General features: G+C 51.9%; 1 protein-coding gene across 10 annotated transcripts in view; it reads left to right on the top strand.

Moving 5' to 3' along the window:
* The window catches only part of PTPRS (protein tyrosine phosphatase receptor type S), a 154630-nt gene that overhangs the window by 14758 nt on the left and 112857 nt on the right, over positions 1-27015 (top strand). The window contains exon 1 of one of the 10 annotated variants that reach the window (XM_088179296.1): positions 7237-7278. The exons of the other annotated variants lie outside the window; for them this stretch is intronic. The gene's annotated coding sequence lies outside the window, so the exon portion shown is untranslated. Of the gene's footprint in view, positions 1-7236; positions 7279-27015 lie in introns of those variants that run through there. 10 annotated transcript variants of the gene reach the window in all.

Here is a 27015-nt window from a genome sequence, read left to right as displayed (position 1 = left end):
GAGAATTCTGAATTCTGAATCCTGAGCAGCCCCGTGGGAAGGCACACAGAGAATCCTGAATCCTGGATCCTGAATCCTGAATAACCCCATGGGAAGGCACACAGAGCATCCTGAATCCTGGATCCTGAATCCTGAATAACCCCATGGGAAGGCACACAGGGAATCCTGGATCCTGCCATGTGAACAACACTGGGACAGGAGAGCAGCTTCAGCTCCGAGGGCTGTGGGCACTGGGCTGGCCCCAGCTCGCTGCCAGCCTCAGAGGGATGTACAGAGAAGTCCCAGGCCAGGGGCTGTGTTTGAGGTGCCCAAAACCTCCCTGCACTTCAAGCAGCCCAAAGCTTGGGCACAGCAGGCAGTGAATCCATCAGGAGAAACCCAATGGAGTGAAAATCCCTTTATTTGGTTTTCCCATGTCTGAAGGGTGAGTGGACAGCTTGGGCACAGGTTTTTTTCCCAGTGCAGAGGTGGAAACCTGTCCAGGTGCTGGAGCCATGGATGTGTGTGGCATCTCCTCCCAGCTCCATGTGAGGATTTGCTGCATTCTGCTGCTTAAAAGCAAACAATAAAATGAACAAACTCCTTTTGGGCAAACAAATCAAGAGGCCACTGGATTTCCTCAGTCATCCTCGATGCTGCATGAGGACAAAATTAATAAATACCTGCCAACCCCAGGAGTGGTTTGTTGAAGGCAGTGCTGATGATGGGAACAATGGAGTTCCTGCCTGTGCTGGGTTCCCCTCATGGTCCTGCCCTGCCTCTAAAACATCACCAGTGCCATGGTGGGAAAGGAGACTCTGCTGTCCAGCTCTGAGCCCTTCTAGCATTGAGAGGAGCAGCACGGGGCTCTCCAGCCTCTCAGGGGAATTGTTTGTACTCTGAAGATTGGGTCCTTTTTGGGATACATGAGAAATCTGGATTACCCACAGTCACTGTCCTGTGGTTACTGCTCAGTTTTTGGTGGGTTTGAGCCTTTGGAGCATATTCCCAGTGAAAACCACTGGCCCTTTCCATCTGGGTTCATTGGGGCTCTGGGCCCCCCACCCTGTGCCCATCTCTGGCTGTTCTGGACCCTCTGCAGGCACAGCAACACCCGGCCTTTAATGGAAGAGCTCTGGTCTGCAGAGATGGCAATGGCTGGGATGTCACTGCTCTGGAGGAGAGGGGATTGAGGGGGTGCCCTTTGCTGGGGTGGAGCTGAAGGAGCCCCTGCCCTCAGCAGGGAGTGGGGCTGGATCATCTCAAAGGCCAGTCCAGCCCAAGCCATGACTGTGACCTGCTCCCTGCACAGGTTTGCATCCTCAGTGTCATCCTTGGGCTGTAGGTGTCTTCATCCCCAGCTGTGAGGCTGGAATATTCCAGAGGAGCCTGTGGGTTGTGTTGGAGCCTCCAGTTGCCCCCATCCCACCAGGCAGGGCCCTCACCACCAGCCCTTGGTAGCCTCGAGTGGCTGCCAGCAGCCCAGCCCTTCTCTGGCACAGAAAGGACAAATTAAATAAACATGCTTGATTGCTTAAACATTTGTTTTTTAAATTAGCAGCAGCTTTTTTACATTAAAGTCTGTGGATATGCTGCTGGGGAACACTTTAGCAAGTTGTTTTTTTCTTCCTGGTGCTACTTTTCCAGAGTGGTTCGTGATTTAGAAACCAAATGTAAAACGCAGGCCAAGTTTGAGGTTTAATTCTGTAGGAGATGTTGATGGGAAGAAACTGCAGTGCTTGGAGCTGTGGGGCCCTGTTTGGATGCATGGAGGGCCAGGCCTTGAAGGCAGCAGCATCTGTAAATTGTGCTGTGCAAGTGCTGGAAAGAAAAGTTGAATTATGAAGTCACAGAATGGTTTGGGTTGGTCGGAAGGGACCTTGAGGATTATGTTTTTCCAACCCCCAACACCTTCCACTAGACCAGGGTGCTCCAAGCCCCATCCAGCCTGGCCTTGGACACTCAGGAATGGCTCAAGGTGCTCCTTGATCATCCTCAGCTTCCATAAAAAAGTTTCAGTTGCCCATAAATTGTCCAAGTGCTGAAGTCTCCTGCCGGGAGGTGTTTGCAGATGCAGTGTGTGGGTCTGTAATTGTCTGAGTGCTCACAGCGAGTGGATTTGCAGCTCTGTGCTCTTGGTGGTGCCCAAGGTGGGTTTGGACCTTCCCCTCTGTGCATGGCACAGTTGGTGTCCCTGCACCGAGCCCCTCCCTGGCTGTGGTTGCTGTCCCAGTGCCTGTCCTGTCCCAGGGTGAGGGGTCCTGTGTGCCATGGGTGGCCACCAACGCTGCTAAATGGCCAAACCTCTGGGAAAGCAAAATGCAGCCAGTGAGCAGCTAAAGCTGCAGACTGACCTTGCTGGGAGCAGGTGGGGCTCGGCTGTGAGTGTCCTGAAACAGCTTCTGTGCAGGAGGATGCCCCAAATCAGCGAGGTTGGGTCCCCTGGGTGCACCTGCAGCAGCTCCATCCCCCGTGCCTGGGGTGGGGCATTGCAGAGAAGTGATCCTGCCTCTGTAGAGAAGAATAAATGGAATTTCACAATCCCACTGCTTGTGGTGTCGTCCCTCTGGGCCACTCAGAGCTCCTGGCAGCTCCAGGGACCAGCCTGGCTTGGGGGAGCCCACGGGAGAACCCTGGGCTGGCTCTGCTCATTTTCCCTGTGCACGGACTCCAGGGCACATCCTTAATTTTTTAATTAGTGGATGCATCCCCCATGAGCTCCAGCTCAGCTGAGTGTCCATGCATGGATGGAGGATTGCCTCGCTGTGCTGCACCCTCCCGAAAGGCGACGAGCAGTGGGCTTTATTGTTGTTTTGTTTTTATGTATTGAAGGTTTAATAAATGGAATTAAATACTGTGAAACTTAAGGTAATTAAATGTGGAAGCAGAAGGAAAAGAATTGTAAAGCATCCTCTCCAGGAAACTAATAGGCTCCATGCCTCCTTATCTTAATGATTTTCATAATTTAGCTGAATGCAGAGATAATGGATCTGATGAACCTTTGTGGAGCTGATTTGAGATTTAATGGGCGGCTTGCTGGGGAAAGGGGTGGGGGCAGGTGCAATCAATGCTCTCGAGGAGGGAGATGAGAGCAGGAGAGGCTGGGATGGAGGTGCACGGGTTCTCCATCCACGTTCCCTCCTTCTCACCTGGAATTAAGCTCGGGAATCGTTCCCAGTGGTTTCCTGCAGCCCCGCACTGCCAGCGGGTTTTGCCTTTCTGCTCAACCTCTGACCCTCCCCGGGCCGAGGGAGCCGCAAAGCCGGGATCATCTGTGTTAATCTGGTCTCATTGAGGCGGGATCAGTGAAACCACCTCGCAGATTCACTGTATTATGGAGCAGATTGAGGGACTTAGAGAGCAAATTTAATAAATATCATTTCGATATTACTTGGCGGGAAAAAAAATATATATATATATAAAAATCCTCTGAGCTGCTCCAGGCCAGGGTGCCAGGGCAGTGGTGGCTGCTGGGCACCCAGAACTGACCCAGCCCAGGGTGCCAGGGCAGTGGGGGCTGCTGGGCACTCAGAACTGACCCAGCCCAGGGTGCCAGGGCAGTGGTGGCTGCTGGGCACCCAGAACTGACCCAGCCCAGGGTGCCAGGGCAGTGGGGGCTGCTGAGCACCCAGAACTGACCCAGGCCAGGGTGCCAGGGCATTGGGGGCTGCTGGGCACCCAGAACTGACCCAGCCCAGGTCCTGTTTGGGACTCCTGCCCACCCCTGAGGAGAGCAGGCACCAAGCACAACCCTGCCAGTGGCAGCCGGGGAAAGGAGGGAAGGTGATTGCCATGGCAAAGCCCACACTTCCTGCCAGGCCTGGCTGTGGTCAGCGAGGTTTTTGGCCGTGCCAGGGCGAGGGGATGGGCACTGCCTGTCCCGGGAGGGTCCCTGGATGGGGACAGGGCAGCGTGCCATGGAATAGGGCAGCCAACACAGCCCGAGGGGCTGCTCTGGCTTTGTCCCCAGCAGGACCCCCTGCCTGCTGCAAAAACACTTGGGTTAGGAGAAATGTGTGACCTCTTGCTAACCCTCTTCCCTTTCCCCTCTCGCTCTGCAAGATGTTAAAAAGAAGGGGGGGGCAAAAGAAAGAAAAAAAAAAAAAGAAAAAAAAAAAAACCCACGCTGAGGCCAATGCAAGGAGGGTGAAAGCCGAGGACCATATCATTAAAATGCTAAAAATGAGCGTGCTGAAAACAGACACAATTGGGTATTTAAAGCCCTGAATGAAAAGAGTATGTGTTAGCCGGCTTGTGGAGAGCCCGTCTCCCAGAGCCCCTGGAAAATATGTGGTCAAGCCCACACCATTAACTTTTTGTTTCTGGTTTGTAAAGTAGCTGTGAAATCTTGGGGGGACAGGAACCCCACGTCCCTGCCATGCCCAGGGACACCCCTGTTCTGAGGGAGGGCAGCTGTGCCAGTCCCATGGCTGTGCTGGGCACTGCTGTGTGCACACCAAGCCTTTTGCAGTCCTGCAGTGATTTGTATCCCAAAATGGGGTAAAAAAAAAAATCCCCCCTCGTCACACAGACTCGTGTGTCCACTGCACCAGCAGGGACCCTTGTGCCTCTTCTGCCGGGAATTCCGTGGTGCCAGGCAGGGAGCAGGGGGTGTGACCCGCAGTGGCCGCTCCTTCAGCCCAGCCACAAATGAACTCCTGCATGAATTCACGGCGAAGTCACTTTTGGGGCCGTTGTGTCGTTTGTTTGCAGCTCAGAACCGTGGAATTTTTGAGGTCGGGAAAGCCCTCTCAGATCAGCGAGTCCATCCGTTGCCCTGGCCAGCACTGACCCTGTCCCCAAGTGTCACATGCCCGTGGCTTTTAAATCCCTGCAGGAATGGGGACTCCAGCCCTGCTCTGGGCAGCTGTGCCAGTGCCCGACCTCCCTTTAGATGAAACCACCAAAAACCTCCCCTGGCACAGCTCGAGGCTGTTTTCTCTTGTCCTGTTGTCACCTGGAGCAGAGCCCGACTCCCCCTGGCTGTCCCCTCCTGTCTGGGAGTTGTGCAGGGCTCCCCCTGAGCCTCCTTTTCCCCTCCTGAGCCCCTTCCCATCTCCCTCAGGAATTCTCCAGCTCCTTCCCAGTTCCTTTCCTTTCTCTGGACACGCTCCAGCACCTTCATGCCCTTAATCCTGGACTTGTTAAACCTGCACATCTTGGGCTGCTGGTGGCCACCAGCTCAGGTGCCCAGGGCTGTGCCAAGAGGTGTGAGGTGCTGCAGAGTTTTATGGTGCTTTTTTTTAGGTGGAAATGTGGATCTTTGCAGTCCCTCCCCAGCACATTTCTTCCTCCCAGCTCAGCCCTGGCTGGAGGCTGTGCCCTGTGAGCCCTGCGGGGTCATTTCTGTGCACAGACACGGGTTTCCCTGCTGAGCACACACAGAGGGATCCGCGGCGGTGCAAAATGCCCCTAAAATGTCTCCCAGGGCAAGAATGAACTGCCAGGCTGGGCTGGGCTCCAGCAGGCAGGAACAGATGAATCAGACGCTCGATGGTAAAAATCGAACCCCTCCAAGTACAAAAAACAACCCAGATCCAGCGGGCTCCTCCCTGCCGACCCCCGAGCCCCAGGAGAGCAGGAACGAGAAGGGATTTCAAACCAAACTGGGACTTTTTTTTTTTTTTTGGGGGGGGGGAGGCCCCCCACCATATCTCTTGGCTGCCAGCCTCTCCGAAGGGAAGTTTCACCCCGCCTCCCGCGGTCTCGGATGTCAGGTTGGCAAGAGAAATCCCATCTGTTTTCAATCTGGATCCTCACTTCCATCCACCCAGGCTCTCTCCTCCCCGCGCTCCCCCGCTCCCAGCCCCCAGAGCTGGCGTGTGCGCCAGCCAGGCCTCGGTGACGCTTTTTTTTTTTTTTTTTTTTTTTTTCCCTCCTCGTTTTTATTTTTTTTCTTCTAAAAATGTCTGTGGCCTCTTTTGCCCCCCTCTTAGCCTCCCCCCCTTTCTCTCAGCACATGCTCCAGCGCAGCCCTCTGTGCGCCGGGGCTGCCAAGAACCTCTCTGTGCTCAGCCCCGCTACGGCCGCTGGCTCCGAGAATTCCCAAATGACCCAGGATTTTCAACCCAGAGCTTTCAAAAAAAAACCAACAAAAAAAAAAACAACAAAAAAAAACCCCAGCAAAATATGTCTCTGTGTAGAAAAGGGAAAAAAAAATTGAGAGTGGAGCAGAGGGAAGAAGGAATTTTGTTGTGATTTTTTCTTTTTTTTCTGGTTGGTTCCAACTTTTTGGTATGATTAAAAGAGCAAGTACAGCGTGTTTTGTTCCTGCCTGGAGATAACAGAGCTGCTCTGAAATCCCATATAGAGTCAATGCAAAGGCGTATACGTCGTGATATCCTAATCTCCCTCTGAAGAAACCCTTTTGTTGCACACCCCCTCTTGCCGCTCCCTTTGCTGTCCTCTCACGCTGCATTTATATCTTATTTCAACTCTAAAGTCCTTAGGCTAGGAATTACCTTCTCCCTTTACAGATGGCTGCAAGAGCTCAGCCCGGCTGTGCAGCTCCATGAAAAATAAATGAAGAAGGTTGTGGCTTTTGTTGATGGTTTTATTTCCTTTTTTTTTTTGGTTTTTTTTTTTTTGGTTTTTTGGTTGGTTTTTTTTTGTGTGTGTCTGTGTGTGTGTTTAGAGGTGAGAGTTTATCTCATCACAGATGAGATGAGTCTCAAGGCAAGGGTGGTTATCCCAGCGCCGTGCCTCAGTTTCCCCTTTGGACACGAGGCTCCCCTGGGCCGATGGGTGACCGGGGACGGGGGCACAGCGAGGGGGATTCTGCTTTGATTCTGGAGAGTTCGGGGGGAGTTTTGTGGAACGGGGGGGGTGGTTCTGAGACGCTCCAAAGGGTCCGGAATGGGGGAATCAGCCCCCAAAGGGTCCGGAATGGGGGAATAACCCCTAAAGGTTCTGGAATGGGGGAATAGCCCCTAAAGGTTCTGGAATGGGGGAATCAGCCCCCAAAGGGTCTGCAATAGGGCAATAACCCCTAAAAGGTCCGGAATGGGGGAATAGCCCCCAAAGGGTCCGGTATAGGGGACAGCCCCCAAAGGCTCTGACGGACCCCCAGGGGCAGGCTCGGGGGGTCCAGGCTGAGCCCGGTGAGCCCGGGGCCGAAGCCCAGCGCTGCTGTCAGGGTCCCCCCGGCCGGGCCCCGCTGCCCCCGGAGCCGCCCCCGGCCCCGCCCCGGGCCCGCCCCTGTCCCTGCCCGGCCAGGCCGCCCTGGGCTCCGCCGAGGGGTCTCGGGGTCCCCGGGCCGCCCTCGCCGCTCCCCGCCGGCGCCGGGACGAGTCCGAGACGGTCGGTGTGATTTAAAACTTGGAAATTATTTAAGGCATTTGTACCGAGGGAAAGCTGCTTCCTCATGGCGCACACGCGCGGGTGGAGGGGGCGGGCGGGGGTCTCGGGGAGCCGGGGGGGCCCCGCGGGATGGAACCGGAGCCGGAGCCGGAGCGGTGCGGGCGGTGGCGAGCGGGGCTAGCGGGGAACGGAGCGGGGCCACCAGGGATGGCAGAGGGGCCACCAGGGATGGCAGCGGGGCAAGCAGGGATTTCAGCAGGGCAAGCGGGGAGTGCAGAAGGGCAAGCAAGGATTTCAGCGGGGCTAGCAGGGATTTCAGCGGGGCTAGCGGGGATTTCAGCGGGGCTAGCGGGGAGCGCAGCGGGGGCTGCGGAGCGACTCTGGGCAGGGAATTCCCTTCGCTCTCCCGCTCCCTTTTCCTCTCCCCTTCCCTCTCGCCGTCCCTCTCCCCCTCCCCTCGCTCTGCCCATCCCTCTCCCATTTCCTCTCCCCCTTTCCCCAGCCCAGGGGCTCACAGGAGCGTTTTGCTGCTTTTTGCTGCGAAACAAGAAAATGTGAGAACCAGCTCCAGCATCTCCCCTGCGCTGGGGCGCTCGCCTGCCGTACAGAGGAGCGGCTCTGCGGCTCGCCCTCTCCCCCAAATTGCCCCCATGTTTCCCTTCCGTTCTGGAAATTCCTTTTCTTTTTAATGAGCTCAAGGCAGCGCGGGCTGCGGGAGAGCGCGATGCTCTGAGCGCGGGGCAGGACGCGGCTGCAGCCTTTGAGGAACGAACTGAATTTATTCACTGCAAACATGGCACAACTTCTGCTCTCCCTTCCCAGGATCACATAGAACTCATTTTCTCGGCTTTACGTGATTTGTTTGCCCGTGCTATTAGGCTACTGCTCAAGCTCAAGATGCAGATTTGTCTAAAATGTGTAATTTTAGAAGCACAATAGATGGGGGAAAAAAGCTCCATTTAGCTTCGGGAACTGCGTAGCTGGAACTTTCATGAGAAATAACCACATTTTATCCCTTTATTATTCTTTTCTCGCTTTGGCAAAAGCAAAGAACTTTTCTGTTGCAGGTAACTCAGGTAACTTTTATGTCAAGGCTCCGACTTGAATTCGCAGCAGTTGGTCTGACTGGAGGCAGTTATAGCAACAGTTGAAATTAAATTTAAATTTATATTGTTCGTTGTTGGAGAACTCTCCTGCAGCTAAGGGAAGAAGTGTAAAGATTAAGCTGATCATTGCTATATATGAAAAGTGGTTTCTAACATTAACATTATGGTTCTTTTTCTTCTAAAAAAAAAAAAAAAGAGAGAGAGAGAATTCTCTAGCTTGTGTCGTTCTAGCTTTCTATAGCTGCATCTCGTTAATTTCCCTTTTCCTGAAAGCGTCACTTAGCAGAGGAAAAATCACAAATTCAAGCACACTGGGATTGCCACACATGGTACAGGGGAACATCTGCTGGGAAGAGACTTTCTGAGAATAACAAACCACCTGCACGGAGAGGCTGTTCTCCCCTGGAACCAGCTCCGTGTTTGTTGGTGTGGGGCTCCAGCCCACGCCATTTACTTTTGGCTGCACAGGGACCTGCCAGCCCTGGGGTTTTTCGGGGCTGTTTTGGGGTTTATTTAGTGGATTTTGCTTCGCTAAAAAGGAAAGACGTGAACAATCTGCGTCTGGGTGAATCAGGCTGTTCTAGCAGCTTGCTCAGGATTTGCGTGTTCTCGAAACCAAGGAGCGTCTGGGGAGGTGGGGGGGGGTTGGTGCCTTTCGGCCGCCCCCTCGCAGGGTTTGGGGGCTGGGGGCGATGAGCGGGGCCGGCTCGGTGGCCCCGAGCTCGGGGGGCTCTACCCGGCCCCGCTCCGCTCCTCCGGTGCCTTTCCCGGTGTCCCCAAGGGAGGGGAAGGGATCCTTATCTCTCGTCACCGCGGAATGTGTCGTTGGTCCCTAGCGCAGGAACAGGGACATCAATCCCCGGAGAATCCTTCCCGTCCTTCCTGCCCGAGTGGAGCCGAGGGACTGAGGCAGTGCCGGGGCTCTGCTCTGCAGCCACAGCAGGGATTTATCAAAGGCACTGAAACCAGAGAAGGCACAATTATACTTTTGACTTGGAAGAGATACGCGTCGGGTTTTTTTGGGAGGTGGAGGTTCCAAAATAAACCGGCTGAAGGTTCAGTGTGCAGACGGAGAGTGAATTTAGTATTAAGTACTAAATTCCTGCAAAGGTGACAGTTGCAGCAGATATATGAGGAAATCCCTCATTACCTTGAAGAGCTGGAAAAGCAGGATATGGTGTTTTATTATGTTTCTTAACCTTGATCACAGCGAGTTTCAAACACCTTCTTTACCCTGGCTGTTGAGTCTGCCCTGTGGGTACAGATTCTTGTAAGGCAAAGCTATTTCTCTAGATTTAATCTCTAAGGAGCGTGCCAGAAAAACAGCCTTTGGGGGAATGGCAATCTGCTGGCTTCCTCGTCTGCAGAATGGGAATAGCAACACGCAGCTCCTTGCTGGGAAGAGCTTTAGGTTCCACCGGTGGAAAAGAGCTGGAGTGGCATGGCTGAATCATTCAGCCAAGAGGAGGAGGAGACAGCAGCGAGGCGAGGCTCGCCCGGCTCCCGCCGCAGGTCGGCGGCGATGCCAGGAACAGATGCAGAATCTCTGGTTCCTGTCCCTGTCCCTGTCCCCGTGTGCGGCGTGTGGCCAGCCCAGGCCAGCGGGAGCAGCGGTGTCACCCGGCTGCGTGCACAGCAGAAAGCCGAGCTTGCACAATCCCATCCCCGGTGCTTTTCTGGGGGTTGCCCCGGCTGCCAGGTGTAGGAGGGACAAGTTTGTGTGACAGCGCTCAGCCAGGAGCTGGAGCGAAGCCGCTGATCCTCATTTCGTGCTGGCCTCTGTGCAGCCCTGGTGCAGTAACAGCTTTGTAAAGCCGCTCACCTGGGCAGCATTGGAGCCGCTCACCTGGAGATAAAAGGTGCCTCAGCCCATTGCCGTTCCTCCCAAGCCTCTGTTTGAAGAGATTTGGAACCCTGGGTGTATTTTATCCCCATGCAAGGCTTCGCTGTCGGAGTAGGCAGAGTTTGCAGCGCATCTCATGGCACCAGGGAAGTGCAATCTCGTTACATTTGAATTTATTTCATGCTGCGTTTTGCGGGTGTGAAGAATGAACTGGTAAAATGAGGGACTGTGGAAGGTGTGAGACACCGTGTTTGTTCAAATGCTGGCGGTGGGAAAACATCTGTTGGAAGCTCTCTTTGAAGGAGTAGCTGCCCTTCCAGAACTCTTCTGTAGGAGTAATGACTGTTGTGGTGGGTGAAACTTCCTGAATCAGGAGGCACCTGGGAGCTGTGAACGTGCACGGGCTGAGGCGGGGATGGAGAGCTGAGCTCTATCAAACACAACTCCTTGATTTTTCTTGTCTGTTTTATGTCACTTCTGAAGTGATTTCTGCCTTAATTTTGCGTGAGCTCCTGTGCACTTGGGTGAGTTTGGATTCTTGAAGAAGCCGTTCTGCCCTTTCCTTTGATATTTACAGGTAACTTTTATGGGGTGGTGAGGGTAAGGGTGTGTTTCCATTTCTCCATGTACTGATGAGTGTTCTCATTAGTGCTTCGTAAGTGCACAGCACTTAAAAATTCTGTATTAAATCTGTGTGGAGGTAGATTTTGTTTGTCTGATGAAGCCACAGAGTGCTCAGTCTCAGCACCAGCTCCCAAATCCCAGGATGAATTTCCTGCTAATTTTGACTTGCTGGCTATTTCCGAGCGGGCAGGAAGCAGCTGAGGGAATTGAGGCAAGGCCCCTGGTTATGGTAATCCTTGAGTAGTTCATTTGGGTGTAATGCCTTTTTTTTTTACACTTGCTTCCCTATTACAAACAGATTTTCTGGTAATGGCACCTGTGCCATTCAGACGGGATCATTATTATAATAGCAGCAAGCATTGTTAGGGAATCGGGATGTGCAGTTTATGTAGGATCGTTACAGCGCAAGAAGCAATTCCAGAAATAAAATGATGCTGTAGCAGCGGCACTAAAGCTGGGTTTAGAGGGAAAATGACTGTTCAGGTTTGCCCCGGATTTGTGGGTAGGGCCGTGCCTGGAGGAGGTGGGAGCGGGTGGCAGGGGCTGTCCCTGCGGCGCACGGATGCGTGGGAAGAAGGAGGAGGAGGAGGAGGAGGAGGGATGCTCCCCGTGCCTACAAACCATGAGCTGGAATCGTTTCAGAACCCAGCCGGGAGATTGTTGCCACTAATTAGTTGTAGAAACGGGGCGTTGTTCCTACCCTGGGTGTTGTTCCCGGCTCGGCTCCATCAACGCGGGTTTTGGGGATGGGTTTCAGGCGAGGCTTTTGCGGGGCTGGGACAATCTGTGCCTGCCCGCGCGTCCCTTCTCCTTTTCTGAGGGAAATATGGGAAAGCTGGAAATCGCATTTTGTGAAATAAGGGTGGAGAGCGAACAACCCAGCAGGATTTGACAGAGGAGGCTGCTCTAGTGACGTGCCTGAATTCTGGCAGCAATAGTACCAAAGTGAAGGGAAAAGCGAATAAAGGCTAAAAAATGGGTGCATTGGAAAGGTTCCTGAGGGTGTGGAGTGGAAATGATCCTCCCCTGTACCTCTGTGTGTGAGCAGATCCCTGGAGATGGGTGTGTTGTCTCAAAGGCCGGGCTCAGAGGCGCTCGGGTTTAGCAGAACCAGATAATCCAGATGGCTAATCTGGAGCGGGCTTTGGCCAGCAAAACCCTTCTGGCAGGCGCGGAGGGCGCCGGGAGCAGCAGCAGCAGCAGCGCTCTTTAAACAAAGTCCTTGCTAATGCAGCTTCAGCGTCGTGTGGACAGAGCACAGATGTCTTGCTCAGGGTTTGATTATTTTTTTTTTTTTTTAACATAAAATCCCTTTTGTTTTCCGTCAGTGACCCCTGGTTTAAATCCCTAATGCAAGAGAGGAATTGCAACCTTTCGGTGGGCTCAGGCGCGGTCCGGGTTTTGTCGCCGTGTCCCCGGTGAGGACACCGGGCTGCCAGGGGCAGGAGGATGCTCGGATGCTCGGATGTTGCTCGGGTTCTTGGGTTTTGAACTCGCTTTTTGCCCGGGGCCCGGCGGGACAGGGGTGATGGGCAATCGCTTTTTGATGCTTGGCGCTGCCTTTGTCAGTGGACATCTGGTGCCAGGATTGCTGCTGTCGGGTTGGGGGTGGGCTCCGAGGCCGGGGAATTTGATGGATTAGTGTGGTTGGAGGGCTGGGGGAGGGGACGGGTTGGGTTTCAGCTCTCCCTGCAGGTAGAGAGAGAATTCGGGGATTAGGGGCACTTTGCTGCAAGGGGGAAGGGTTGGGAAGAAAATTGTCTTTGCAGTTTTCCCGAAGAGATGACATTTGTTTGCTCTGTGAGGCAGCACAAGGGAAATGTTGGTGTCCAGAGCAGGGGAGGGGGGAAAAAAAACCCACAGCAAATGTGGTGCAGGCCTGTCCCCCCCCAGCTTTGTCACCCTTGGGAATCCTGGCTGCTCCTGCCTGGCTCCAGGGTCACTCGGTTCATTCCCTGCTGCTTCCTATGGATTCAATAACCTCATTCTCTCCCCAGAGATGAGCTTAAATTAAACTTTATCCTTTACTTAAGGAGGCAGGCAGCAGCCTCTCCCCGTGCTCTGTTACAGGATCTGGGTACTTTGTCCATCCCTCTTTCCCTGAGGTCACCAAAGGGGAGCTGCACCCTGGGGTGCACGAGGGGATGGGGGATGTCTGCTGCTGGTCCTGAGCGAAGGAGTTGGAAAGAAAAACTTGATTTTTAAACGCTGCCCTGAGGGCAAATAATTTGATATGCCCTGGCCTGGGAAGGGGAAACCTTTGCTTTTGCTGGTGTGGGAGCAGTGTCCTGGTGGCATTGCTGGGATGCATCACACGATCCTTTCCCAGGGGTCACTGTGCCAGCCCGTGCCCATGGAAATGTCACTCGGCTGCCTGCAGGAGCAGGAGGATTTCAGAGCCATGGAGGACACCAGGAACGGGCCAAAATGGGGACCTCGAGGAACAGCCCCAGTGAAATCCAATCTCGGGCAGGGGCTGTGTTCCAGGAGCCAATCCACATGGAAAATCTGCCCAGAAGGTTTAGTGTTGGCTGGCTTTTCCTGCTGGCAATGCTGTGGGAGGGAGGTCACCTCTACAGGAGGCCTGGAACTGGTGTGGGGGGGGGGCTGCAGGTGCCCACAGGTGAGTGCTGAGCTGGGTTTGCTGCACAACGTGAAACGAGGAGCGTTGGGACTGTGGGAGCTTTGGTCCTGCCTTGTGTTGCACCGTGTCAAGGTGCTGAACTGCCTTGAGGATTTTGGTTTCTTCTCTGTGTTGAACAAAGTGGTGGTCACTGCAGCAAACCTCGTGTCTGCAAGGTTTCTGAGGATGCAAAACCTTTAAATATCGGTCTGAAGAAGACAGGGGAATGAAAAATAAGGGATAAAGTTACAGCTCCCATCCTGAAAATGTGTTTATTTAACTTCAGTGGCAAAAGGCAGAAAAATTTGGGGGAGGGGGAAAGGAGGGAAGAAGTGACTGTAAAAATGCGTGCAGGGAAGTGAACAGCTGTGTCCTGTGAAATGGGAGCTGCTGGGATTCAGAGGATTATGTCACTAACCAGGACCTGGTGTTTGCTCTGGAGCTGGAGCCCCAAGCATGCAGGCAGGAGGAAAAGCAGAGTCACGCCATGGCTGAGGCTGGAAAGGATGTGCAGAGCTCCAGGCTGCCCAGGTGGGCTCTGTGCTGGTCCAGAAAGGCTCCAGCAGCCAGGAGGGCTCTGGTTCTGCAGCGTCCTGTGGGTTCTGTGCTGCGAGTGCTCTTGTGCCATCCGTGCCTTGTTCCTTGGAGCACTGAGTGTGAGTGGAGGAGGGAAAACTTGGTTCTTTCCATTCTCCAGCACGGATAGATTTGGTGTCTGTAGATTTGTGAGCCCCTCACACATTTAGACACATTTAGACACATTCGTGTCCAGATTTGGAGCTCCTCTGTGCTCCCTGCCCCATCCTGTGCCAGGCACTGCTGCCTTGGAGCTGGCAAAGCTTCACCCAGCCAGGCAATTCCTCTGCAGCTCGTGCTCGTGGGTGCTGCTGGCCAGGATGAATCACAAGCCTGCAGTGTCTGATGGTGCCGGGGCTGCCTGCAGGAGGAATTGCAGTCCATTACCAGGAGTCCATTTCTCCTGCCCAGGGTGGAGCACCCTCCCGGCTCGTGTGCCATGAAACACTCCTGACAATTGCAGAGCAATATCCCCCGTGAGTGATGGCCCCACGGCTGCTTTATGCACTGCCCTGGGAGGTGGCAATGTGTAAATCCACCGTCCGAGTGATTTAGCCCCAGCTACGGTTGTGATTCAAAATGAATTTCTGTCCCCGCTTCTCCCCGCTGCGGGAACAACTCGTTGTAAACCAGGAGGAAATTGCAGCAGCCCCTGACAGGAGGATGTGGCTGTGTCCCCTCTGTGTCCCCTGCCAGCACAGGGGGCAGGGCTGGGTTCGGTGTCAATCCCTGTCTCTGGGATTGAGAGCCCCAGATCTGTGTCTGTCCCTGAGCAGGAGCCGTGGCACAGTTTCCACTGGGCTTAATAGGGAAGATGAGTGGCATGGTAAAAGTGGCTTTAGGTTTTATGCAAAGCCAGTGATGCTTAAGACAGCTGGGGGATTTTAGGGCTTTCAGCAAGTTTTGTTGGGCAAAGAATTCCTTTGGAAAGTGTCTCGGGTCCAGTGTGAAATTTCAGTGGATTCAAGGTGATGGGTGTGGGTGACTTCACACCTCGTGTCCACTCTGGGGAGTTGATTTTCTTCCCTCCTGCTTTGGGGGAGAAAATGTCAAAGTCAGGAGAAAGATTTTTTTTTTCTCTGTGGCAAGGAATAAACATTAATATTAAAACTTCTGGGGATTTTTTTTTTTTTAAGATTAGTTTTGCTTCTTGGCTATACTCTGGTTTAGGTGTGGAATTGCTCTGGAAATGCAAGTTTAGGCAAACACAGGGGAAAAGGTGAAGTGTGGACTCCACTGTGCTGTTTTCCTCATGATTTGCTGAGCAATTCTGGTGCTTCACCATTCTCCTGGCCCTGCCTCATGCCCAGGGCTTGGCTGTTCCTGAAAATATAAAGGTCAATAATGCTGGAAAGGGATGAACCCCAATCCCTGTCTGAGGCTTTGTCTTTCCTGACACAGACACGATGTGGGTGCTTTCTTAAAAATTCTTAAATATACCTGCATTCGTGGCACTGTTTCAAAGTGAAATCGGTTTTTGAGAAAAATCTGCATTTGCTGTTCCTCGCCTGTAACCAAGCGTGGTTTGTGGATAACCAAATAAAATCCTCAGTTCAAAGTGTTTCAGCAATGTGTTAAAGTTTATGGAGCATTTAACAAACTTTTTTTTTAGTGTGCAATAGTTTATAGTGCCAGCAAACAGCCAAGTGTCACATCAAAGTTGTAGTCTTTTCTCACTTAATGGCTCAATGTTTAGTGCTTTTTTTTTTTTTTTTTTGGTTTATCTTGGGTGGCTTTTCAGCCCACAGCTCAGAATGGCTTTTTCTTTCCCTTTTTTCTCCACCAAAAACTAGAAAAGTCAGATTATGGATACTGATTTAGGGCCCACAATTCAAACCAAGTGCTTGGATTTATTTTTATCTTTAAAGAAAGAAAACCACCAAAGGCAAATAATCCCAGTGACTTCAGGAGTTCTGCCTGGGCAGTTCCCTGCTGGGCTGGGAGACCAGAGCAGCAAAATGGAATCTGCTCCCATCAGAGGCAAGGATGGTTTTGGCATCAATTCTTGCAAATCTTTAATGATTTTTCTCTTCACCTGGAGCTGGGATTGTCACCCCTACTAAACTCGAACTGAATAGGTGTAAAAACTCAGCAACAGTTTCTAGATAATGCACCATAAACCACCTGATTTACTTTCTTGTGGGTTTAATTATGGTAATGCACATACATATAATCGTGTCCGTGCACAAGATCTATTCAGCAGTAAAGGGTTTATAGAACATTATAAATAATGAAACCTGAACTGTGCAAGAGCTCCCTGTAGCATCCTTCATCGTGCCCTGTGAGGGGGAAATCTCCTGTTCCCTGGGAGTGGCTCAGGGCTGGGTTGTGCCAGGGTGGGATTTCCCTCACGGCTCCTGCAAAACTCGTCTGAGTTTGCTTTGGGAATTTTCTGTGGGGTGGAAGATGGAGTGAAATGTTTTCTGAATGCTGATGGCACCTGCCGTTGGCATACCCAGAATTGTATGAGAGGCATGTAAACAGATTTGAAACCGAAATAATCTGTGTGTTATTAAAAAAAAACAAAACAAAAACAACAAGGCAATATGCGGCAATAGAATGTGAGGAAATGCCATTTGGAGTTTCTAACGACAAAGCTCTCGCACGTTCCTCCCGTGATTTATGTAATTACCAAATCACTTCGATGGAATTACAGCTCTGCATTACACGATGGATAATCAATCAGAATAAACAGTGTTTACCCCTCTGCTGCAGCGTGTGTCTCAAACAGGGAATTGTTCTTCAACGCTGGTGTTTGTGAGGAGTTTCGGGTGTGATTTTGGGATCTGATATCTGTGTAAGCCTGACCTCACCTTGTAGGCTTCAAAAATCATGCTGGCTTCAGCAGGGGCTGTAGTAACTTGCTTTTTTTCTATGGTGCATGTAGGAACATTTCTGCCTAAATATGCAGTGGGCTTGTTTGTTTAAATATCACAGAAAATCAAACCGCAGCGAGGAGACAGGAGGTGCCAACACCTGAGCTCTCTGTCAGGGCTGGGTGAAGCTTGTGGGCTGAAATTCTGCCTTTCCAGGCAGGCTTGGGGCTGGTCTTGGCTGCTACTAAACGGGCTGTTCTCTGCCTCATTTGCCACACAAGTTACTGGAGTTTTAGTTGTCTGGCTTTAGAGGAATTTCTTACCCAATTTACCAGATGTGCCGTTGTGGAACGTGGAAACGCTTTTCTGCAGGATTTCTGGGCTCAAAATGAAACCCAGTCTTTGTAGCGAGGAGTAGCTGGGATGATGTTTCAGGGGTTGATATTTGTATTTAAAGAGGTGACTGTGAGGAGATGCTGGGATGATGTTTCAGGGGTTGATATTTGTATTTAAAGAGGTGGCTGTGCAGGAGATGCTGCTGTTCATTCCTGCAGAGAGCTCAGTCCTTTTCCTCCAGTGAGTCTTTACCTCTTGCCTGCCCCTGTTTTCAGTCCATCTCCCCAAAAACAGGGGTTTGGGGAGGTTCTCTGGGTTTAAATGAAGCTGCAGAGCCGGACTGGGGTCCCTGCTCCGTGGGCAAAGGCTGCGAGATCCCAGGGAAGTGATGGAGATGATGGAGGTGATGGAGGTGATGGAGATGATGGAGGTGATGGAGGCTGGGGCAGGGCTGCAGGCACCCCCCAGCCCCGGCACTCGCCCCGTGGCCGCTGCAGTAGCCCTGGCTCTGCCTGGAGGGGGTTTTTGGTGTCTGTCCCCATCGCTGTCCCCGGAGGATCCCCCTCTCCTCTCCCTGCTCGCCTCGCTGGAACGGGATCACAGCTGCTGAGTGAATGTTAAGATAATGGTGTTATTAGGGAGTAATTATACTGCGAGTTATTGAATTAAAAGTGATGAGGCTGCCGAGAGGGGAGGGGGAGGAGAGGTTGGGTGGGAGAGCGAGGAAGGTGCAGAACGGGAAATCCTCATAAATTCCCTCTTGTCGAGAGCCCCTCGCTGCCGGGACTGGGACTGGGAATGAATGAAAGGGAAGCTCAAAGAGCTAATAAATAAACCATTTCCCTGAGAATAGAGGGTATAATTAGAAACCGTGGCCCTGTGGTTTTGTGTCTGCCCCGGGGTGGAATCCGCTCAGCGCTGTGCTGTGGCGATAAAACAGGGAGACAATGTGGAGATGATGTCGCACAGTTGTTAACTTTTGAGGAGGGAGATGCTTTGTTCCTCTCTTTTTCTAGGAAAAAAAATAATAATAATAATAAATAATTTAGGCTTTATGTTGCAAAACTTCAATAACTGATTATACCTTGGGGCCTCTCCGTCAGCAACTCTGGCTGATCCTGCATTTTTTCCTTCTGTATATTTTCTTGGAGGGGAGGGTGGTTTTCACTGTACACCTTAGAAAACTTCACCTTTTTTCATTTTTCCTCTTTTTCCTCCCGAGAGACCCAAACCCGTTTGTTTGTTGGGTTTTTTTTTCCTGTGTCGAGCTGAGATTTATCCCACTCCTCTCCAGCCACAGCGCTGCTCCAGAGCTCCAGGGATGCCCAGGGTGGGATTGCTGGGGCTGTGCAGGGCCGGGGGCTGCACTCGGTGATTTCTGTGTGTCCCTTCCAGCTCAGGGGATTCCATGCTTCTGTGACCGCATTTTTTAATTCTTTTTTCTGCGTTTCTGAGCTGAGTGCCGTGGCAGATGCAGGAGCAGGGATGAGTGGATGGAGAAGAGCGGGAGCATCCCCCGGCAGTCCCGGAGAGCACCGCTCTGTCCTTGGCTCCGGGCAGGCTGCCCGTGCTTTAACAGATCAATAAATAAACATAGATAAAGAAATAAAAACAGATAAATAACCTGCTGTCCCAGCCAGGTGTGTCCGTGTGGGGCTGCAGGGAGCGGAGCTGCTCCTTTTGTTCGCGGGGCTGTGACGAGAGGAGACAAAGGGTGGTGATGAAATGAGGAGGAGGAGGAGGAGGAGCGAGCCTTTTGCTGCCTTTGGCTCAGCCTCGGAGGATCCTGGGTGGCTTTGGATGAAAAGGGGATGATGCTCTCGGAATAGGACGAGTCCCCCCCACACGGAGATTTAAGTTTGTGGAGATTTAAGTAATTCTTTCTGAGAAGCTCTTTGGTAGGTGTTAGAGACACGTGGAGTGTTTACCTTACTTTACAGTTTAAAAAGCCCTAATAAAATACACAACAGGAGTATTAACAATGAAACTATTTTGAGGATTATTAAGCTGTTATAGAAGAATGGAAGAAAATCTGCATGGCATTATGTTCTGTGCCACTAGATATTTAAATTAATGCCTTCCTATAGCAGCTCCTTCAGAAATCTTTAAGGCACTTAATCATCTTCAGTGAATTAAATACTTGGTGGTGTTACAAAGCTCTTCAGCATCCTCTGTTTATGGAGCACGGGAAGAAACTGAGGCAGAATGGTTTGGGCAGTTCATTTGGAGAGTAAAGTGGGAATTTGATTGCCATGGGTTGCTGTGTGGTGTACAATGGAAAATGGGAAAATGCTCTTGTCCAGCTCTTGTCCTTCCCCCTGCCTGGGAGTGCTGGAGTGTTCCTTCCCCCTCCCCACCTCTCCCTGCTGCTGAGGAGCAGAGCTCTGCTGTTGGCACCAAGAATTCCTCGTGGATTTGCCTTTTCCTAATGGCTGCAGTGCAGTATTTACAGCTCTGCCTGTGCCCATCTCAGGGAGGCCCATAAAGCCTGATATAATGGCATTTCCTTGTAAAAGGCAATTTGTAAAGATCTGTCTGTGGGCTGCTGTCACCATATCCATGGGATTTATTTCCAGTTTATTTACAGTTTGTGCTCATGTGTATGCAGCTCTTCTTCCCCATCATAATCCAAAACTTGATTGTCCCTTGGACTTGGCTGTCACTTGCAGCATTGGCTGAGCAGTTCCCTGGGCTGCCTCTCTCACACGGGTTGATTTTTAATTTTATTGTCTGTTTTGGAGGATAATGAGGAATGTCTGTAGGCATTGCATCAACCTTGGCCTTGGAATTTGCTTCCAAGACCCCTTGCCTCACAAAGGTTGTGTGTGAAATTCATGGCTTAGATTTAGGCTAATAAATTATTTCCTTACTTTGGTGCACAAATTCTTTGGTTTAGGAGTGTTTGATTTAAGGGGTGATTTCTCCCTGCTCTCTGCAATCTGTTTGTGATGGGATTTGGGGACTCTTTTTTTTCTTTACCTGTTCTTACAAGTCCTGAGTGTAGGAGGTCAATACCTACAAGTGCTCATTTAAAAATAAGGTTATGGCATCCAGCAAAGGGCTGCAATCCTTTAAATGACTTCAGCTGCCAACATCTGCTGTGTGCTCAAGATTTCTACTTGCTTTCACTCATCCCACCCAAGAGAAAGGCTCAGCTCTTCTCCATGCTGGAGATCCTTGGTGAAAAACCAAAGCTCTGCCCTGAAGGGGAGCAGCCAGTGCAGACCTGCAGCTGAGCTGGGAAAAGCTCCAGGATGTTCAGAAGCGAGGAGCAGCCCCTCATCCACGAGCAAAGCTTGGCACAGATCCTGGCACAGCCCTGTCTGAGGAGCTGCTGACCCAGGGGTGCTTCCTCCGAGGAGCAGCTCAGCAAAGGGACCTGAGCTGGTGAATTCCTTTGGTATGTGGAGGAACACGCTGTAGATATTCTGAAAAAACCAAAATCAAATGGGAGAACAGGTAGTGGAGCTCTTTGAAAGTTGTTCAAAGGGACTCTGTCAATGTGAAACTCCTATTTATGTTTTTTTTTCCTGCCTCCTCTTTTCTTTTGTTGATACAATCTTGGAAGTGGGAGGAGGATTTACAAAAAAGCTTGTGTTTTTAAGCTGCTGCTTCAGACACCTTTTTTTCCCTTGTAAATATTGTGTAAGAAGCCAAAAAGAAAAACACAGAGAGCAAAACACAGGAAAGTCCTGGTCGGAACCATTTCTCCAATCACTTCAGAACCTGAAAAATCAGCTTTGATGTGGGCTGTGCTGCAAATGTGTCCCCACAGATGCACCAAGGACAGACCTGTAAAACCCATCCCAACCTTAGAACCAGCCTGGGGACCCCTCTGAAGGTCTGTTGGGACAGAGCAGGGGGCTCAGCACCACCAGAACTCTCCAGGAGCCACCTCCAGACTCCTCTGGTCCCTCTTCAGTGACTTCCTCAGCCTCTGACTGGGAAGGATTAGCAGAGGTGTTGAAGGGCTCACGAAACAACCTCGAAGTCAAGGGCAGAGGAGCAGCCTGAGCTGTGCTGGACCCCAGCAGGACATCCCCAGGGCTGGCATGAGCACACAGCAGCAGAGGGAAGGCAGCCAACGCTGCCTGCCAGCAATAAAAGTGAGTTTTTAGAAAGTTTTTCTGCCACTGGTTTCAGCAGCAGCACTGGGGTGCTGTGAATGGTGTACAGACCTGGCACACGGAGCCAAGGGGAGCTGAGGGAGATTCAGTGAATTTACTGAAATAAGCACCAGAAGCTCTGTGGATGCTGCTTTTTTTTTTTTTTTTTTTTTTTTTTTCCTTCTTCAGGTGCTCAGTGGTTACTTGGAGGCCGTGTCTGGGCTGAGCAGCCTCAGGAGAAGGTTTTATCAGAGCAGACTTAGATTTTCCTGTCAATTAACAAGTGAAGGCAGAACTTGTGGGGTCTCTTGGCTTTTCCATCCCTGCCTGGCTCGTGGGAGCTCCATAAATGCTTTGGCTCGTGGTAAAGCTGTGCCAGCCTCGGGCTTGCAAGGAGCAGGGCTCTTAAATTCTTCAAGAGCTGTTTTTTCTTGGGGATTTGCATGGGTTTGGCTGAGCCGTTTGCAGAGGTGCAGGGGAGAGGGGATGGGGCAGCTTTGCTCTGTGCTGGGCCGTGGATCTGCCCCGGCAGGGAGCAGGGGCAGGCAGTGAAGGGTTAATTACAGGGAGGATGTGGAAAGCGAGCCCTGGAAGGGAGCAGGGTTTGCCCGAGGACGTGGGGAGATGGAGCTGGGCTGGAGTTCTGGTTCCTGTGCCTGAGCACGGTGCCCAGGCTGCTGCTCCTGCCGGGAAGTGGTTTTGGTGTCCATTGCCAATACCTTTACCTTGATTTTTTTCTGGCTGTCAAAAAAACTGTCAGGGCCTGGAGGAGCTGAGCTCAGATACCTGGTGTGGATGTCTCTCCCTGGAAGCTATGGAAAGCAGAACTTGCAGTCCTGTTTGAACTTGTTAGTTGACAAGTTAAAAGGTTGTTTTGACCCTTCGGGATATTTAAAAAAAAAAAAATTTCTTTCACCTTCCTTCTTCCAGCTTTATGAGAGGGCCAAGCCAAGAGCTTTGTACCCAGCAGTAGGAGTGTAATTACAGCAAGCCTGGGCGAGTGACTCTTCCCCCAGGGCTGTTTCAGAGTTGGGTTTTGCTTCTCTTTTTCTCCCTCCCCTGCTCCGTGTTATTGTCCCCGTCCCTCCTCCTCCCCTCGCAGCTGCGGGTCCCGCTCCTTGCCCGGAGCCCCGGGGGATGCAGCGCTGGCCGCAGGGTGAGAAGAAGGGGCTGGAAGGGAGCAGGAGCCCAGGACGGGGCTGGAAGGGCTGGGATGGAGCCGGCTCTGGCCGGGGGAGCCGGGCCCGGCGAGCGGAGCGGGGCGGGCAGAGCCAGAGACACCGGGAGAGGCCCCGCAGCTCCCGAATCTCCCAAATTCCTGAATCTGCTGCATCTCCTGTAGTTCTCGAATCTCACAAATTCCTGAATCTTCTGTAGCTCCCGAATCTCCCAAATCTTCTGCATCTCTCGAATCGCCTGCAGCTCCCGCATCTTTCGCAACTTCTGAATCTCCCAAATCTCCTGCGTCTCCTGAATCTTCTGTAGTTCCCGAATCTCCCGCATCTTCTGCATCTCTCGAATCTCCCAAATCTCCTGCAGCTCCCGAATCTCCCAAATTCCTGCATCTTCTGCATCTCTCGAATCTCCCGCATCTTCTGCATCTCTCGAATCTCCCAAATCTCCCGCATCTCTCGAATCTCCTGCAGCTCCCGCAGCTCCTGCATCTTTCGCAACTTCCGGATCTCCCAAATCTGCATCTCCAGCATCTTCTGCATCTCTGGAATCTCCCAAATCTTCCACCTCCCGCAGATCCCGCAGCCGGCCGGGCAGTGTCTGTTCTGTGTCTGTGCCACCGCTCCTCGGCTCTGCCCCATCCCTGCCGTGCCCGAGGCCGTGCTGGGCACTGCCCTGGGCATTCTGCCCTGCCGGGTATTTTTAGAAAAGATCAGAGCGGTGGCAGGAGAGAGGTCGCTATTCCGAGGCACTTGCACTCTTTAATTACGGTTTTGGTCTAGAAAATGATATGGTTCCTAGAGATAAATCGAGAACTCAGGGAAGGTAATTGCACCTCTGGGTGCAGAGGAGCTGGAAGAGGCCGTGTGGAGTCCGGGATCGGTGGGAAGAGCTGCAGGGAGAGGAGGAATGAGCTGCTGGGAATTGGCCTAACATTGCATTCCTGACACCCCCTCCTGTCCGTGGTGCTTGTGGGGGCCCTTGTAAAGGTGGGGAGCAGTCCTGTGAGTCACCCACTGCCATCAATCCCTGCATTTTGGGGCCAAAGCCACCCTTGGGCTCTCCTTGTGCTGTCCACAAAAATCGTGGTCGTGATCTGCCCCTCTGGAATTCCCTTTCACCCACTTGGAGCTGATTTCAGCACAATTGCTGACTTGGCTTTATTAGTTTCTTCCCTATCTTTGGAGTCCTGCCAGATGTCCTTGTGGCCTGTAAATTCTGCATTCTTTGCATCCATTATCAGTGGTACATCCTTCTCTCCAAGCTTTCTTAATCTCCCTCTAAGGTCTGAGATCATGAGGAGCATGTCCAGCCCTCAACTTCAACAATTCTACCAAGAAATTTCTTTTTCTAACACCTGGGTATCACTCAGAGCTTGTTTGCTACTCTGTTTCATGGAGTGAATCTCCCTTTTTGTTGATTAGGCTTGAAAGTATACAAAGAGCAAACATCAAAGACCATTCTTACGTAAGAAAATTTTACCTATTCCACATTTTGCAACACCTGGGCACAAAGGGCAGTGCAGGTTTTCTGGAGATGGTGGAGCTGTGCCCCTGCCTTTGGCTGGGGTGTGCCCTGACCTGCACTTGGCTCCACAGGGAGGAAAGACATTTAAAAAACGTTTCCACGTTTGTGCCTTCCACCCTGCTCATGAGGGGAGAACCTGCAGGGAGATTCTCACTTTTCTCTGCATTTCCTTTCCCTTCAGAGCAGCCTTGATTTCCAGCTGTGATCCAGAGGTGCAGGATTTAGGATATGGGCCTCAACGTGCATGTCTTGCTGCCCAAAATGATGTTCTTGTTCTGCAGAAAGGCTGAAGCACGACCATTTTCTTTTCAGTGCCCTATTTTAATACACTCGGGGTTAATATTTGGGGTGTGCTTTTCTTTTAAAGTGTTTCATTCAAACCCCCGAAGCTCTGTGCTGGCAATTTCCTGCGTGTCCCCACATCTGCATGGTTCCCTGATTGCACAAGGAGGCTTCTCCAGCTCCAGGTGGGACCTCATTTTCCAAGCACTTCCCTTCCCCATCCCTGGAGTCCTGATGTTCTTGGGATCTGGAGCCTCCATCTGGGGCGAGTCCAGCAAACTCTGTGCTTGAGAGGGAAATCAAAGGTCTTGGTGATGGGAGGGAAGCCTGACAGCTGGAGCAGGGAGATAGGAGAGGGACTCTGGAGAAAACAACTGGGGCTGGATAAGGAAATTTGGGCTTCAAATCCATCTGCAGCTGCAGTTTGTGGAGCAGTTTTTGCAGAGCCTTCCCCCAGCCTCCCTCCTCTGGTTTAACCCTGCACATGGCTGGGTGCTGGAGATGGGGGATTTCCCCTCCTCCCCATTCCGGGTATAAATACATGGAGCAAAGCCGCCAGCGCTGTTTATTGAACACAAATAGAAGATAAAATAGTGGAAAACTAATTTTTTCATGCTCATTGGTGGGAAAGATTAAAATTATGCAAATCCTCGGCAGCGAGCTTGGTGCAGAGATAAGGGGATGTTCAAGTCAGCTGGCTGCCTGCTAATTCACTCATTGAAAACGAAATGAGCAGGAGAGCTGTGAGCAGCGTCACGGCCCCTCACAGCGCGGGGTTTCTGTGCTGGGAGGAGGCTGAACAATGAAAACTCACTTTTGGAGGCTGCAGGATCCGTGCTGAGATGCTCAGCCCAGAGTCACACGCCTGGGGAGCTCTGGGATGCAGCACCTCCACCTTGGCCAGGGTGGATCTGCAGCCAGAGTGCAATGGGCTGGAATTCCCTGCTCTGGTGGTTCTGGGGTTCTGCAGGGGAAATCTGCCACCTTCATGTGTGGGATACATATTGAGAAAGTAAGAAAATTACAGCCTGAAAAATATTCCAGGCTGGAGCTTCTCAGCTCTGTTCCCAGCCCATGAGCTGGTCCAGCTCAAGGCTAAGGGAGAATTTCTCCCAGGGTGATGATTTGGTCAAAATAAAAAGGAATTAATAACAAAATCAAACCCCTGTTGTGGTGTGTGCCCAGGCCCTGGCAATGGGGTGTCTTCTCTCTGAACCAATCACCTTTTCTCTACTCTGGGAGTTGCAGTCCTGCTATAAAACCAAGTGTGTTTGTGAATAAACTTGGCTCTTTCTTCCTGTCATGACAGACGACCATGTACCTGTGCATCTTATTTCTGCCTCACTTAAAGGGTTAAAACCCCTTCCCTCGGCTACATTTGGAGGTGCCACCGAGATACATTCATCCCTCACTGGATTCCATCAGCAGAGCAAGGCTGGGAATTGAGTGGGAAATGGGAGCAGTGCTGGTCTTGGTGCTTTGTGGTGGAGCAGAGTGGCCCTGGGGGCTGGACCCTCAGTTCTGGGGCACAAAGGGCTCTGCAAGGCAGCTCCTGGGCTGGGCTCCCCCCACGATCCCAGTGCCCATCTCTGCCCCCATCTCTCCTGCTTTGTAGTGGCAACCCAGCCTTGAAATTCCCCGCAGGGGCACGTTAATGAATTTTAACAGTTTGAGGGGTTTTCCCGGGATGAAAGGCCCGTGTGTGTGTCTGGGAGGATCAGGGTATGTGCAGATGTGTTTGTGGTCAGGAAGAAGCCGCTGGAGCAGCATCCCATGGCCCTGTGGCTCCGGGACTGACTCAGCCCTTTGGCTGAAGGGAACTCAGCTCCTTCAGACCAACCTGAGCCTGCAGTGCTGGGGAGGAGCAAGTGGCCACCTCTGGAGAGGTATTGGGGTGACTAGTGGGGTTTTTGCTCACTGTGGGCTGTGTGTTTGTTTCTTGGGATCTCTCGAGATGTTCCAGGCTCAGAGGAGACCAAAACCCCCCCCAAAGCAAAGCCCTGCAGAGCAGCTGAAGCTGCTGGCCATGCAGAGGCACCCAGGGAATGATGACGGCTGCTCATTGTGCTGGGAGAGGGACCCGGTGCCAGAGAGTGTTTTTGGAAGGGTTTGTCTCACTTCCTGTCAAATCAATATTTATTCACAAATCTATTTGTTTGCTTTTGTCATTGAAAACTCTTGTGGGCTTTTTTTTTTTTTTTTTTTTGTGTGTGTGTGTGCGTTGTTTTGTTCCCCTTGTGTATTTTTGGCTGCACAGCCTTTCCTGGCTCCAGCCATTCCAGCTGCTTCTCCTGACCCGTGTTTTGAGCCTCTTTTGTAAGGTGGGGCCTGCCTGGCAGCTCTGCTGTGCCCTTGGGCTGGAGGCGAGGATGGGTAGGAAGGGGTTGACCTTAGTGGACACGAGCTGGGTTTTTCCATTACTGTGTTGTGGATCACGGTGGGAAGGGGCTGTGGAAGGGATAAACTAACCCCCAAAATCATTGCATCAGAGTGGATTGGCTTGGCAGGACCCTCAAGTCCATCCAATTCCATCCCCACAACTACCCCAGGCTGCTCCAAGCCCACCCAGCCACAGCTTTGGTCCTGCTTGAGTTTCACCCTGCCCTTCATTTCTTCTCCATTTTACTGGGAGTGAAACAAAGAATGGCTGGAGCTTCGCCCTCCCTCAGCTTTTCCCTCTCCTCTCCTCTCCTCCTCCATCCCCTGACTCATTCCTGGTGCCTGA

This window comes from Sturnus vulgaris, chromosome 26 (genome assembly GCF_052056855.1).
Source record: "Sturnus vulgaris isolate bStuVul1 chromosome 26, bStuVul1.hap1, whole genome shotgun sequence".
In the NCBI taxonomy this organism is placed as follows: domain Eukaryota; kingdom Metazoa; phylum Chordata; class Aves; order Passeriformes; family Sturnidae; genus Sturnus; species Sturnus vulgaris.
The sequence above is the reverse complement of the archived record's forward strand: the minus strand, read 5'-3'. Positions and strand labels throughout refer to the sequence as shown.